Source organism: Scyliorhinus canicula, chromosome 10 (genome assembly GCF_902713615.1).
Source record: "Scyliorhinus canicula chromosome 10, sScyCan1.1, whole genome shotgun sequence".
Taxonomy (NCBI): Eukaryota; Metazoa; Chordata; class Chondrichthyes; order Carcharhiniformes; family Scyliorhinidae; genus Scyliorhinus; species Scyliorhinus canicula.
The window spans coordinates 154,819,991-154,834,844 of record NC_052155.1 but is presented as its reverse complement, the minus strand read 5'-3'; positions in this window follow the sequence as shown (position 1 = coordinate 154,834,844).

The following is a 14,854-nucleotide window of genomic DNA, read 5'->3' as shown; positions in this document are numbered from 1 at the left end:
AGGCAGGCACCCACCTGCTGGAAGATCTCGGACATGGTCGCCAGATATTCCTGGTCGGATGCCACTGGTGATGAGGACACCCGTCCCACTAGCCAGCCAATGGGGTTTCCCATTGTTTGCACCCCCACGTCGGCGGGAAAACCACGGGCGTGAGTGCGCTGCTGGTGAAATGGAGGATCCCGCCAGCGGAGAATCCAGTCTCATATGTTTCAATAAGACCACCTGTTCTTCCAAACACCAGTGAACATAGCCTTAACCTTTCTTCATAAGGGAACTCCTTTATCCCAAGTATCAATCGAGTAGCCTGGTGAAACCTCCTTGAGCTGCCTCCAATGCAAGTATATCCTTCTTAAGTATGGAGACTAAAACTGTACACAGCAGTCGAGGTGAGGTCTCACCAATGCGCTGCACCATTGTAGCAAGACCTCCCTACTTTTACATTCCATCCCACTAGCAATAAAGGCCGACATTCCATTTGCCTTCGTAATCACTTTGGCATCTGCATGCTAACCTTTTTGTAATTCATGTCTAAAGACACCCAGATTCCTCTGTACCACAGCATCCTGCAGTCTCTCTGCATTTTAAATGATGCTTTTCTACCTTTCTGCCAAAGTAACACCTTTCCACATTATACTCTATTATACTCCATCTGTCAAATATTTTCCCATCCAATTAATCCATCTATATCCCTTTGTGGATTGTAGCCTCCTGCACAACTGGCTTTCCTGCCAATCTTTTTTTTAATCATTGGCAAATCTGGCTACAAACCAGCCAGCCTCTTCATCCAGATAATTCACGAAGGTCACAAATAATTGAGGCTGCAGCCCTGATCTCTGTGGCATTCCACTCGGTAAACAAAGAACAAAAGAACAATACAGCACAGGAATAGGCCCTTCGGCCCTCCAAGCATGGCCGACCATGGTACCTGCCTAAACTAAAACCGTATGCACTTAAGGAGTCCGTATCCTTTCATTCCCACCCTATTCATATATTTGTCTAGATGCCCCTTAAATGCCGCTATTGTACCAGCACCCACCACCTCCCCATTCTATATATTTACTACCCTCTGTGTAAAAAGCTTGCCTTGCACATCTGTTCTAAACTTTTCCCCACGCACTTTAAACCTATGTCCCCTAGTACTTGACTCTCCGACCATAGTTGGTAAAGTTTACCAACCTGAAAATTATCCATTTATCCGGACTCTGTTTCCCGTTTGTTTTCCAATTCTCTTTCCATGCTAAAACATCGCCTCCAACATTATGAGGTCTTACCTTCTGCAGTAACCTTTTTTTTATGTGGCCTCAACGTGTCTGCGTAGGTCTCACCCCCACAACCCAAAGATATGCAGGGTAGGTGGATGGGCCACGCTAAATTGCCCCTTAATTGGAAAAAAGAATTGGGTACTCAAAATTTATATTAAAATATTTTTTTATGTGGCACCTTTTTAAATGCCTCATGGAAATCCACAGAAACATAGAAAATATGAGCAGGAATAGGCCATCCGGCCCTCAATCCTGCTCCGCTATTCAATATGATCCTGGCTGATCCTCTATCACAACTCCCATACTCCCACTGTCTCCCCATACCCCTTGATGTCTTTAGTGTCCAGAAATGTATCTATCTCCTCCTTAAATATAATATTGAGTGACTTTCTCTCCACAGGTTCTGAGTGAAGAAATTACTAATTTCAGTCCTAAATGGCCTAGCCCACATCTTGAGACCTTGACCCTTTGTCCCAGATCCCCTAGCCAAGGGAAACATTATCCCTGCATCCAGTCTGTCCAATCTTGCCAGAATTTTATATGTTTCAATAAGATGCCTTCGCAATCTACTAAACTCCAATGAATGCAGATCTAGTTGATCCAAGCTCTCCTCAGACAATAATTCTGCCATCCCAGGAATCAGCCTGGTGAACCTTTGCTGCACTCCCTCTGCAGCAAATATGTACTTTCTTAGGTAAGAAGACCAAAACTGCAGACAACGTTCCAGGTGCGATCTCACCAAGGTCCTGTATAGCTGCAGTAAGACATCCTTGATGCTGTAGTCAAATCCTCTTGTAATGAAGGCCAACATACCATCTGCATTCCTATCTGCTTGCTTGCTTTCAGTGATTGTTGTAAAGGGCCCAGGTCCCTTTGGATATCACTATTTCCCAATGTATCGCCACTTAAATAATACTCTGATCTTCTGTTTTTCCTATAAAAATTGATAACTTCACCCTGTCTAAATTGCCTTGAAGCCTCCTTACATCCTCCACACCACTCAAATTCCCACCTTATTTTGTGCCGTCAGCAAACATGGAAATATTATATTTAGTCCCCTCGTCTAAATCATTGATATATGTTATGAGTACTAGTGCCCAGTCACTGATCCCTGTGGTACCCCACTAGTCACTGCCTGTCACTCTGAAGAAGCCCCATTAATCTGCACTCTTGGTTTACTATCTGCTGAGCAATTCTCAATCCTTGTCAATGTATTACCCCTAATCCTTGTCGATGCCAAAGGGGCTGGTTTAGCACACTGGGCTAAATCGCTGGTTTTTAAAGCAGACCAAGACAGGCCAGCAGAACGGTTCAGTTCCCGTACCAGCCCCCCCGAACAGGCGCCGGAAAGTGGCGACTAGGGGCTTTTCACAGTAACTTCATTGAAGCCTACTCGTGACAATAAGCGATTTTCATTTTCATTTCATTTTCATTTCATTACATCCCACGTGCTGTAACTTTGCACACTAACCTCTTATGGGACTTTTCAAAATGTTTCTGAAAATGCAAATACACCACATCCAGTGGCTCTCCCTTATCGATTCTCCTAGTTACATCTTCAAGCACGATTTTGCTTTCATAAATAGATGTTGATTTTGTCTAATCCTATTGACATTTTCTAAGTGACCAGTTATCACATCCTTTACAATAGATTCTTGCATTTTCCTTATTACTGATGTTAGGTTAATTGGGTTGTAATTTCTGTTCTCTGCCTTCATTTAAAAAAGAAATAGTGGGGTCACATTTTCCACCCTCCAATCAGCCAGAATTATTCCACAATCTACAGAATTTTGGAAGGTGATGAAAAATGCAGATACCATTTCCATGGACACCTCCTTCAGTACCCTGGGATGTAGATGATCAGGGATTTATCAGCTTTCAGTCCCACTAATCTCTCCATTACTTTTTTTTTTAACTAATAAAAGTTTTGTTCAATTCGTCATTCACACTGGACCCTTGGTTCCCTAGCATTTCTAATGTTATTAGTGTCTTCTGTGAAAACAGAAATAAAGTGGTTGTTTAATTGCTCTGCCCTGTTCTCCATTATAAATTCTTTAGTTTCAGACTTATAAAACTCAGAAAGCCAGCGGTCAGAAGAACTATTTACACAACACAGCCCTGTTGTTTTTCTTTTTTCTTTGTTGTTTGTTTGGGTTAGGATAGCGAGCCTGGGGCTATGTGGCTTTCTCTGTTTCAGATGGGGAAAGTGATGGTGAGGGAAGGGGTGGGCTGCTAGCAATGAAGGTTTCTTTCTGTAGCAATTGGATGGAGGGCGGTAGTGGCGGCCATCTTGGGTGGACCCGGTGGTGGGCAAAGTAGGGACCTGGCTGAGTCCGTTAGGATTCGGGTATGCTGGTCAGGGTTGGGGGGGGGGGGGGGGGGGGTGGTGGATGGTGAGGATTGGGAGGAACGTGTGGAGACTGAATGAGCCAATTAAAAGATCTCGGGTGTTCGACCATTTAAAAAGTTTGAAGGCTGACATGGTCCTTCAGGAGGATTAAGGACCAAATGAGATTGAGGAAATGGTGGATGGGCCAAGTGTTCCATTCGGGGTTGGATATGAAGAAGGTGGAGACTGCGGTGCTTATCAATGGAAGTGTGGCTTTTCCGGTGAGTAATATAGTGGGAGATCTGGGGGAAGATACATGATGGGGAGTGGAAGATTGGATGGGGCTCCTGTGGTGTTGATGAATTTGTACACTCCGAACTGGGATGATGTGGAATTTATTAAGAAGGTGTTGGCGAGGGTTCTGGATTTAGTTATCGATTGATTATGGAAGGTGATTTTAATTATATGCTTGACCCTAGGTTGGACCGATCGCGCCACAAATCCCTGAAGGTGTCGGGGTTGGCGAAGGAGTTGCTTGGGCTCATGGAGCGGATTGGTGGTGTGGATCTGTGGAGGTTTGGGCACTTGATGACGAAGGAATTTTCCTTCTTTCCACGTGTACATCGAACATAAAGAAGTATCGCACATAGGCATACTGATTAAATTGTTTTACGACAAATATCACTGCCTTTTTTTCTATCTGGGCATAGTGGTGCCTTTTATCTGCCAGGCTTCAAATGTGATGGAGCGTTCTGAGCCATTGCCCCAACTATGGGACAGCACCGCCCCGATGCCATAAGGAAAGCCACCACAAGTGAGGACGAGCAGCCGGGATGGACCCTTGCGGGCAACCAGCAGGAAGGATGACGTCCACTTCTTCACCCCATCAAACACTTCCTCCCGTGGAGTTCCCCAGGCCCACTTCTGGTTCTTCTTTAGCAAGATGCGAAGGTGCCAACAGGATCATGGCCAAATTTGGAATAAACTTCCCGTATAGTTGATGAGACCCAGGAATTATCACAATTCGTGGTGTTTCGTGGGGTCAGGGCCCCTTTTATGGCGCAAACCTTCTCCTCCACAAGGCGTAATCCGTCCTTATCCACTCTATACTCCAAGTATGTCATAGTCTTTGCTTGGAAGATGCACTTGCCTCTCTTCAGAGGACGCCTCGCTAGAAAAATCATCTGAGGACTCCCTATAGATTATCCATATGCTCCTTTACAGTGGCCCGTGTTATGAGCACATCATCTAAATACATTGGAACATTGGGTAGACGCTGGAGGATGCCTTCCATAACCCTTTAAAAAACTGTACAGGGAATTCCAGTGGCAGGCATGAGGTGAATAGACGCACATAAGGTAGCCACTGCTTGGGGATTTGTTTTTTGGCCCTATTTGCCCATTTAGGTTCCTTCTCAAATATTTTCCATGTTTCCATGTAAGAAGACCGGGCCCATCGGTCTTTCAGGGGCTGGTTTAGCACAGGGCTAAATCGCTGGCTTTGAAATCAGACTAAGGCAGGCAGGCAGCATGGTTCAATTCCCGTACCAGCCTCCCCAAACAGGCGTCGGAATGGGCGACTAGGGGCTTTTCACAGTAACTTCATTTGAAGCCTACTTGTGACAATAAGCGATTTTCATTCATTTGTGGTGCTGCCACGGGTGAGCATAGTCCTACTCCACAGGTTTTGGATAAAGAAAAGATCCTGAGGTAGGCAAAGGACACTTGAGAATGTAGATGGACGCTCCTTCCTGTCGGAATTTATGAAAGGTGTGCAAGGTTCAATAAGGCTAAGGACACTCTTCAAAAGAGCAAAGTGCGGTTTGGAGTGGTGTAACTGGCTTGCCTGCAGGTCGCGCTTAGAGATATGGACCAGTACATTGATACAACAGAGGAGGCAAATTACTTTGTAAAGAAACACGGACTGGGGGAAAACTGAATGAAGTTGTCGGTTACGCCTGAGTGTTGGGGTTTTACTTCCTTCTCTTTTTTTTCTCATGTCTCTATTATTTCCTTGTTTATTACCTGGGTTATTGGTTTTATTTTAATTATAGCAGCCAAGAAGGTCACGGGGGTGGGGGGTCGGCAAGAGAGCTCCCCGTGGGCTTCGTGGAATATAAATTCCCCAATTAAGCGCCCAATAGGAAATGTTTGGTGGGAGCTTAAAACCCAAAGTTCCAACCTGGACCGACACCTCTGTACATCCCCGGGCTTATGCCCATGTGCTGTAAGCTGCACTGAAGCCTTTTACGTTGCTGCAATAAAAGGGTTGTTATTCGAAGATGAGGAGTGAAGACAAGGTTTTCCGAGCAGTCTTCAGAGTTGAATACATTAGGAGGAACATTGTGAATTTGGTCCATCCCTGACCGAGATGTTGCGAGACTGATTGGTATGCAGAATAAAAAATCTGACAACTCAAAATAAATTACTGGCATAGCCCAATCTGAATCTAAAAAAAGCCATTGGGATAGCCCTATATACGGAGAAGGCAGCAAAAGGGGTTTCCGTGCTACAAGGGAAATCAGATAGCAATGTCCTCCGATCAGGGGGCAGGGCCTCGTGCAAAAATTAACCATTCCTCAGCTGTAGGTGCCTGTGCAAATAGTCCATCACCTAATTGGAGCTCAGCCCGAGTCCCCCAATAGTCAAAGATATAATATGACGGTCCAAAGGATGCTAGGCAACCCGCTCCAGAAGATTGCAGATGTTGGACGATGGACTATTGTAAACACTGTAAAAGAGCAGAGCCATGGCAAAGCTTTAGGAATAGGCAATATACATGCTACTCAGGGAGATAGCTACGGCTAGCACAGGCCCATATCATGCAGTACTACTTATTCCCAGAAGCCGAGACAATGCAACATAGCCATGTCACAACAAAATTAATCGAGCCTTCCTGCAAATATGTTATGATCGACACGCTTTGGGGTCTGTCAGCATGAGCCATATTCCAATGGATCTTGGAGGACATATTCCAAGGGTTTCCTAAAATGGCCGTGTGCTTGGATGATGTTCTGATCACAGGGACTGGTAAACCTAGAGGAAGCCTTGCAGCAATTTTCGAAAGCTGGGGTACAACCAAAAAGGGAAAAATGAGTTTTCCAAGCGAGCAAAATCATTTATTTGCGTTTTTGGGTGGATTAAAAAAAAGTAAACATCCAGTGGAGGACAAGGTGAGGGCCATCAGGGAAAAACCAACTCCTAGAAATTCCATGGAATGGAAATTTTTCCTCAGACTAATCAGTTATTATGGGAAGTTTATCCTGAATTTGGCCTCCTTGCTGTCTCCACTACACACACTATTGCACAAGTATCAAAAGTGTCCTTGGGAAGCACCACAGGTGGAGGCCTTCAAAAAAGTAAAACAACAGTTGCCGTTGTCCAATTTATAGCCCGTTTCCAGCCCAAAATGGAACTCATTCTGACATGCGATGCTTCTCCTTACAGGGTTGGGGCAGTACTCTCACACCCCTGGAAAAATGGGACAGAAAGTTCCATTGCCTACGCATCCAGAACACTCTCAGATGCTGAGCGGAGGTATTCTCAAATTGAGGAGGACTTGATGGTCGTGTTTGATGTGACAAAATGGCACCAATACCTCTATGGCAAGTGTTTTGCGACGGTGACCGACCAGAAGCCTTTATTGGGACTTTTTAAGAAGGATAAAGCAATTCCCCCACTATTGCCTTGTTATTTGAAGCTTATGAATATCTCTTAGAACACCTCCCTGAAATGTGACTAGTTAACGCCGAGGTTTTGAGTCGGTACCCGCTGCCCACGAGCCCGGCTCCTTGCCAGTGTTGGAAAAGGCCACGATGATCCTAAATTATTTGGAGACTTTACCAGTTCTTACAAAGCAAATCAAGACCTTGACACAAAGGGGCCCAACATGGTCAAAATTGAAGCATGTGATCCTGTACGGTGGAGTCCGAGGTCAACCCTCCGAGGACATGAAAATTTATTTGATCAAGAAAGACAAATTGAGCATTTAATTTTTTTTAAAAATCATTTACAGGATGTGGGCTTCTCTGGTGGACCAGCATTTATTGCCCCTCACTAGCTGCCCTTCAGAAGGTGGTGGTGAGTTGCCTTCTTGAACCGCTGCAGTCCCAGAGGTGTAGGTACACCCACTGTGCTGTTAGGGAGGGAATTCCAAGATTTTACCCCAGTGACAGTGACGGAATGGCAATATATTTCCAAGTCAGGATGGTGAGTGACTTGGAGAGAAACATCCAGATAGGAGGGTCCCAAGGTATGTGCTGCTCTTTTCCTTCTAGATGGTAATGGTCATGGGTTTGGAAGGGGCTGTCTAAGGAACATTGGTGAGTTACTGCAGTGCATCTTGTAGATGGTACACACGGCTGCCACTGTTTCTCGGTGGTGGAGGATTTGAATGTTTGTGGAAGGTGGAGTAATCAAGCAGGCTGCTTTGTCCTGGATAGTGTCAAGCTTCTTGAATGTTGTTCTGCTGCACTCATCCAGGCAAGTGGAGAGTATTCCATTATACTCCATTATACACCATGTGCCATGTAGATGATGGACTGGCTTTGGGGGTCAGGAGGTGAGTTATTCACCATAGGATTCCGAACCTTTGACCTGCCCTGGCAGCCAAAGTATCAACATGGCTAGTCCAGTTCAGTTTCTGATCAATGGTAACCCCAAGGATGTTGATTCAGCAATGATAATACCATTGAATGTCAAGGGGCGATGGTTAGATTCTCTCCTGTAGTGGATGGCCATTGCCTGGCACTTGTGTGGCGCAAATGTAATTTGCCACTTGCCAGCCTAAGCTGAGGACTGTATCATTCTTTCAGGAACCCAGGTAGTTGTCTCCTGCACAGAGCGGCTAGACAAAACAACCGGCAGCGTCCTTTGTCATAATATGCACCCATGCACATCATGATGTAAAGACAGGCAGTGACAGACACCAAGGTTAGCCAATCAACACACAGACAGAACACAACCAATCACCAGACAGAACACAAGAGGGGGGCTTCCTACTGTAAAACACACGAGGCATCAGCACTCCGCCTCTTTCCACTGGTGACAAATGTAGTGACAGTCAGGGTGTATATATCAGTTAGCACCTTCTACACGTGGATCAGAGCTAGTCTGGTCTAGTTAGTTAGAGTTGGTACACTTAGAGTAGTAGAGTGTCAACCCACAGCCAGCTGTGTGCATTGTTACAGAAGTTCAATAAATCGTATTGAACCAATGTCTAAGTTTAGTGTATGCTTCCATTTGCAGTCCGTGTACCCCAGGGTAAATAACACAACGTGATACCAGGAGTCTACTTCATCTAAGTAATTTACCTTGAATAATTCAGTGGTGACCAGCAAGTGCCTTCCAGCGGCATGGAGAAGATCCAGGCCCCTCCACAGCTATGGATCTCCGGCAATCTCGGCGCCAACTGGCGGGTCTTCAAGCAGAGGTTCAGTCTCTACATTGAGGCCTCGGGCCTCGAGGATGCGTCCAATGCCAGAAAAATTGCGCTGCTCCTATCGACTGCGGGGGACCAGGCCATCCAAATCTTTAATTCGCTCACTTTTGCCGATGGCGAGGACAAGTCCAAGTTCCAGACCGTGTTAGCCAAATTCAACAGTCACTGTGAAGTCGAAACGAACGAGACCTTTGAGCGCTATGTTTTCCAGCAACGCCTTCAGGGTAAGGATGAGCCTTTCCAATCCCTTCTAACTCATCTCCGCATATTAGCGCAATCCTGCAACTATGATGGCACTGCTGATTCCCTCATCAGGGATCAGATCGTGTTTGGAGTCCACTCTGACACCCTGCGGGAGCAGCTCCTAAATATGAAAAACATGACCCTGCCAGTCGCCATCGAGATGTGCAAAGTGCATGAACAGGCAGAAAATCGCTACTCTCACCTTAAATCGACAGAACAGAACCAACTTGCCTCCCACGAGCCAAGGATTGTACAGGCCATTGCCTGAATGCGGTGCTTTAACATCAATGAAGGCGGCCTTTTCGCGGGGTCTCACACGTGCGCACCACGGACGGGAAAACGAAGCGGCTGAAGACCACACTGCGCAGGTGCGAGCGCCAGCTGACCGCATTGTGAATGTGCGACAACGCATGGAGCGTTATGACGTCAACGTCATGACGTGCCCGAACTGCGGCACCGCCCACTTAAAGCGGCAAAGCCCTGCAAGAGGCAGGCGATGTTTAAATTGTGGGAAGCAAGATGCATTGTGTGGTTTCTGGCAGATACAACTGGACGAGTCCAGCAGGAAGCTCTGCACGTTTAATACACCTTTCGGAAGGTACCGTTACAACCGCATGCCATTCGGTATTGTTTCAGCCTCTGAAATCTTTCACAGGAACATGGAACAAATGCTAGAGAGCATTCAGGGTGTGTGGGTCTACGTTGATGACATATTCATATGGTCCACAACCCCAGAGGAACACATATCGCGTCTCAAACAAGTCTTTCGAAGCATCCATGCAAATGGCCTCAAGCTGAACAAGGCCAAGTGCTCCTTTGGCATGTCATCAATCAAGTTTTTGGGCGATCAAATATCCCAGCAGGGTGTGCAACCAGACTTGGATAAAGTCAAAGTTATCGACACCATGAAGACCCCGGAAGACAAAAAGGCGTTTCTACGCTTCCTCGGTATGGTTAACTTCTTGGGAAAGTTCATTCCCAACCTCTCATCACACACCACGGCTCTGAGGCATCTGGTGAAGAAGTCCACTGCCTTCCGGTGGCTACCCACACATCAAGCACAGAGGCTCGGGTTAAAGGCAAAGCTCACCACTGCTCCGGTACTAGCGTTTTTTGACCCGGAGAGGGAAACAAAAATCTCCACGGATGCAAACCAGGACGGCATTGGTGCGGTGCTCCTCCAGAAGGATGACTCCTCATCCTGGGCTCCAGTGGCCGATGCGTCAAGGGCCATGACTCCCACTGAGCAGAGATATGCTCAGATAGAAAAAGAGTGCCTGGGCCTCCTAACAGGCATTGTAAAGTTCCATAACTATGTCTATGGTCTACCAACATTCACAGTAGAGACTGATCACAGACCCTTAGTCCATATCATTCATAAGGACTTGAATGACATGACGACCAGGCTTCAGCGCATTCTCCTTCGCCTCCGCAGGTATGACTTCGAATTGGTATACACACCGGGCAAAGAGCTAATCATTGCGAATGCCTTGTCGTGTGCCTTCACCTCGCCCTGTGAACAGGTCGACTTCACCCGCCAAATTGAGGCACAGGTGCAACTGTGTGCCAGCAACCTCCCGGCCTCAGATGAAAGAGTGGTCAACATTCGAGAAGAGACTGCCAAGGACCCTCTTCTGCAGCGGGTCATGCATCACCTTGCAAGTGGTTGGCAGAAAGGGCAATGCCCCCAGTTCTTTAATGTTAAGGACGACCTGACAGTCGTCGAGGGGACCCTCCTCAAGCTAGATCGTATCGTTATTCCTCGCAGCCTCCAGAGCTGAGTGCTCAAACAGAGTCATGAGGGACACCTCGGTGTCAAAAAATGCAGGCGCAGGGCCCGTCAGGTTGTCTATTGGCCTGGAATCAACCAGGACATATCCAACATGGTCCTCAATTGTGCGACTTGCCAGCGTTTCCAGCCTGCTTAACCCAAAGAAACACTCCAGCAACACAAAATCGTGACCTCTCAGTGGTCTAAGGTGGGAATCGACTATGTGCTGAAGTGGTGAAACTGTCCGACCTCACATCGAGGACAGTCTTCAAGGCATGCAAGGAGACATTTGCCAGGCATGGTATTCCGCTCACGGTCATGAGCGGCAATGGTCCCTGCTTCCACAGCCAAGAGTGGTCCAACTTCACAAAGCTGTACCAGTTCAAGCACATCACCTCAAGCCCGCATTACCCGCAACCTAACGTGAAGGTCGAAAAAGGGGTCCATATCGTGAAGCAACTGCTCTGCAAGGCTGCGGACTCGACTTCTGACTTTAACCTTGCGCTGCTGGCGTACAGAGCAACCCCTCTGTCCACCGGTATGTATCCAGCACAACTCCTTATGAATCGAGACCTGCGGACGACTGTTCCGGCCATTAATTTACCAGACCTGGATCACCTCCCAGTGCTGCAAAAGGTGCAGCAACTCAGAAACCGGCAAAAGCTGGCATACGATGCTCATGCTACTGATTTGCCTGTGCTCTCTCCGGAAGATACTGTTCATATCCAGTTGCCTGGTGGAGGTTGGTCAGCTCCAGTTGTTGTTCGACAGGCTGCTCCCAGGTCGTTCGTGGTTCGCATGGCTGTTGGCTCCATTGTCAGACGCAACAAAAGGGCACTACGCAAACTTGCCTGCCCACCACCGAATCTCACGTTTACAGCTGACGTTATGCCTTCTCCAGACAACTCGCTCCACGAGGCCACCGATCTGGCAGCAATCCCGCCTGTCAAGGCGCCGTCGTCCCCACCTCCACCTCTCTGGCGATCGACAAGGATCAGACGCCAGCCCCAGAGATTGGACTTATAGACATTTCCTTTGTACATATTATAGAACATAGAGAAATACAGCACAGAGCAGGCCCTTCGGCCCACGATGTTGTGCCGAACTTTTGTCCTAGGTTAATCATAGATTATCATAGAATTTTGGGCACAAAGGGCAATTTATCATGGCCAATCCACCCAACCTGCACATCTTTGGACTGTGGGAGGAAACCGGAGCACCCGGAGGAAGCCCGCACCTTCCATGTACATATGCATTCACTCGCCATTTGCTGTAAATAGTCCGATCTGTAGATATGTCGTATATGCTCTAAGCAACCGACAAATTTTCTTTAAAAAAGGGAGGATGTCATAATATGCACCCATGCACATCATGAGGTAAAGACAGGCAGTGACAGACACCCAGGTTAGCCAATCAACACACAGACAGAACACAGCCAATTACCAGACAGAACACGAGAGGGGGGTTTCCTACTATAAAACACACAAGGCATCAGCACTCCACCTCTTTCCACTGGTGACAACTGTAGTGACAGTCAGGGTGTATATATCAGTCAGCACCTTCTACACGTGGATCAGAGCTAGTCTGGTCTAGTTAGTTAGAGTTAGTACACTTAGAGTAGTAGAGTGTCAACCCACAGCCAGCTGTGTGCATTGTTACAGAAGTTTAATAAATCGTATTGAACCTATGTCTAAGTTTGGTGTATGCTTTACAGTCTAACTGCATCCATTTGCAGTCCGTGTTACCCCAGGGTAGATAACACGACATCCTTAGAGACCAAATTTGCACGATTTTTATTTGATTATAGGACCATTCCTCATACTACAACAGGTATCACCCCAGGAACTGTTAATGGGACGGCAGCTTCATACGAGATTAAGCCTACTATTCCCAAACCGATCATGAAGAAGTAGGAATGCCGAGGGAGAAACGGACTTGAGGGGGGAGGAATGTTTTTGTGGCCACGAAGAACATGGGGGATCAGTAAGAGACCTCCCCCTAGGCTTCATGGAATATTAATTCCTCTATTAAGCAGGAGGTGACTCGCCTAATCGGAAATGCATGGAGGGAGCTTAAACCCCACTTTCCCAACCTGGACCGACATCTCCGAAGGTCACTGGGCTTGGATGCATGTAAGCTGCAGTTGCAACCTTTCTGCAATAAAGGGTTTATTATTAAAAGACTGGCCTTGCCGAAGTTATTAGAGTGTATACGTGAGTGTGATGGTGTGTGTGTGTGTGTTACATTGGATGAGTATGAGTGTCTTACAATGAGTGAGTGTGGGAGTGTGAAGGGTGTGTTGAGAAGTGTATTACAATGAGTATTTGTGAACGATATGTGTGAGAGGATAAATGTCTGTACAGTGTGTGTGTTGCAGGGCATTTGCTTGGGAGAGGTGTGACTGAGAGCCCATACAATGAATGTATGTCTGAGTGCGTTCACGGTGGGATTGTGTGGAAATTTGGATTACAAAGTGGCTGTATAAATGTTGGTGTGCATAGTGTGAGTGCCCACAGTGCCCAGCTCCTGCTCACAATCTCCAGACCTATGCTATCTATTGTTTGTGACTGGGAGAATGGCTGATCATCTCGGTGTTGCAATCCCAGGTTAAATGTAGCTCAGGGAATAGTCCCATTTAGTGAGTTTCTTCAGTGATAACTGACATTGTTTAAGAAACCTAATTTGTGTCCAAAATTAAACTTTTCAAATTTAATCAATCATAACTCTAATGTTCCCCCAGGGTGGTAATAATTAAAGGTTTGACAGCAGAATAAAAAAGCTTGTCCATTTGCAGCCGGACACTATGAATACCTCACAGATAAAAAGATAAAAGACTGAACCCATCAAGCATTCCCTTGGTGATGATGTTTTATAATTTGTAGCAAAGGGGAAGAGTTTGATGCAGTCTACTGGAGCAAGTGTTGCAGAGTTGGCGGTCGCGTTAATTTGTCAATGTTTCTTGGGACGGAAGAACCATCAAGCAAATTAAAATAAACAAGGGCATGTGATGCATTGGAAATGAGGTGAATGCTCCCTCATTCTTCTACATTTTGTTGAACGATGTGTTGAGAGTATTTTACAACACAAAGTTATTATATGCTGGAACTCCTTTTCCACATCAATCAAAGTGCATAACCCAAACTTCTAATGCTCTTTATTTGAATTGAAATGATATTTGGAAAATTGATTACTAACTTTCAGTAAAGCACAAATATGTAAAGTGCAAATTGAATGGTGGTTTGCTTTCATCTTACAACTATATTGTGTTGTAGATGCAAATGACTGGTCATTAGTCAACAGTTAATTGTCTCATTCATTCCCCGTAAGTACAAATGAGTGTTTCGATCAATGGCTCTCACTTTTGACAAGCAGCAATATTTGCTTCCTTGTCGTGCAGGGTATTTTCCACTCAATAATTATTTATACTTGTGTACTATTTTAACATTTTGATATTGTGTATGACAGCAAAATATGTTGCGGAACATTTCACAATTTTGACATGAAATTTCGTAACATGCTACCTTTGTTTTTTTACAGGTGCACTTTCAATTAGTGCACTGCATAATACTAGTATTGAGATTCTGAGCATATTAATAATCTTTATTATTCAGTTGCAGATACAGTTTTTTGAATTTCAGTGACTTAATCTGATGTTTTATAAAATGGTACAGAATTACAGAAATAATTCTTTCTTTGCAAATAAAGCTATATTTATTTATTTTTTTGTTCAAAACAGGCTCTTATTATCAGATAAGTGAATGGCAAATTTCTGAATGTTGCAGTTTTAAAGCAAGGTCACTTCTAATGTGC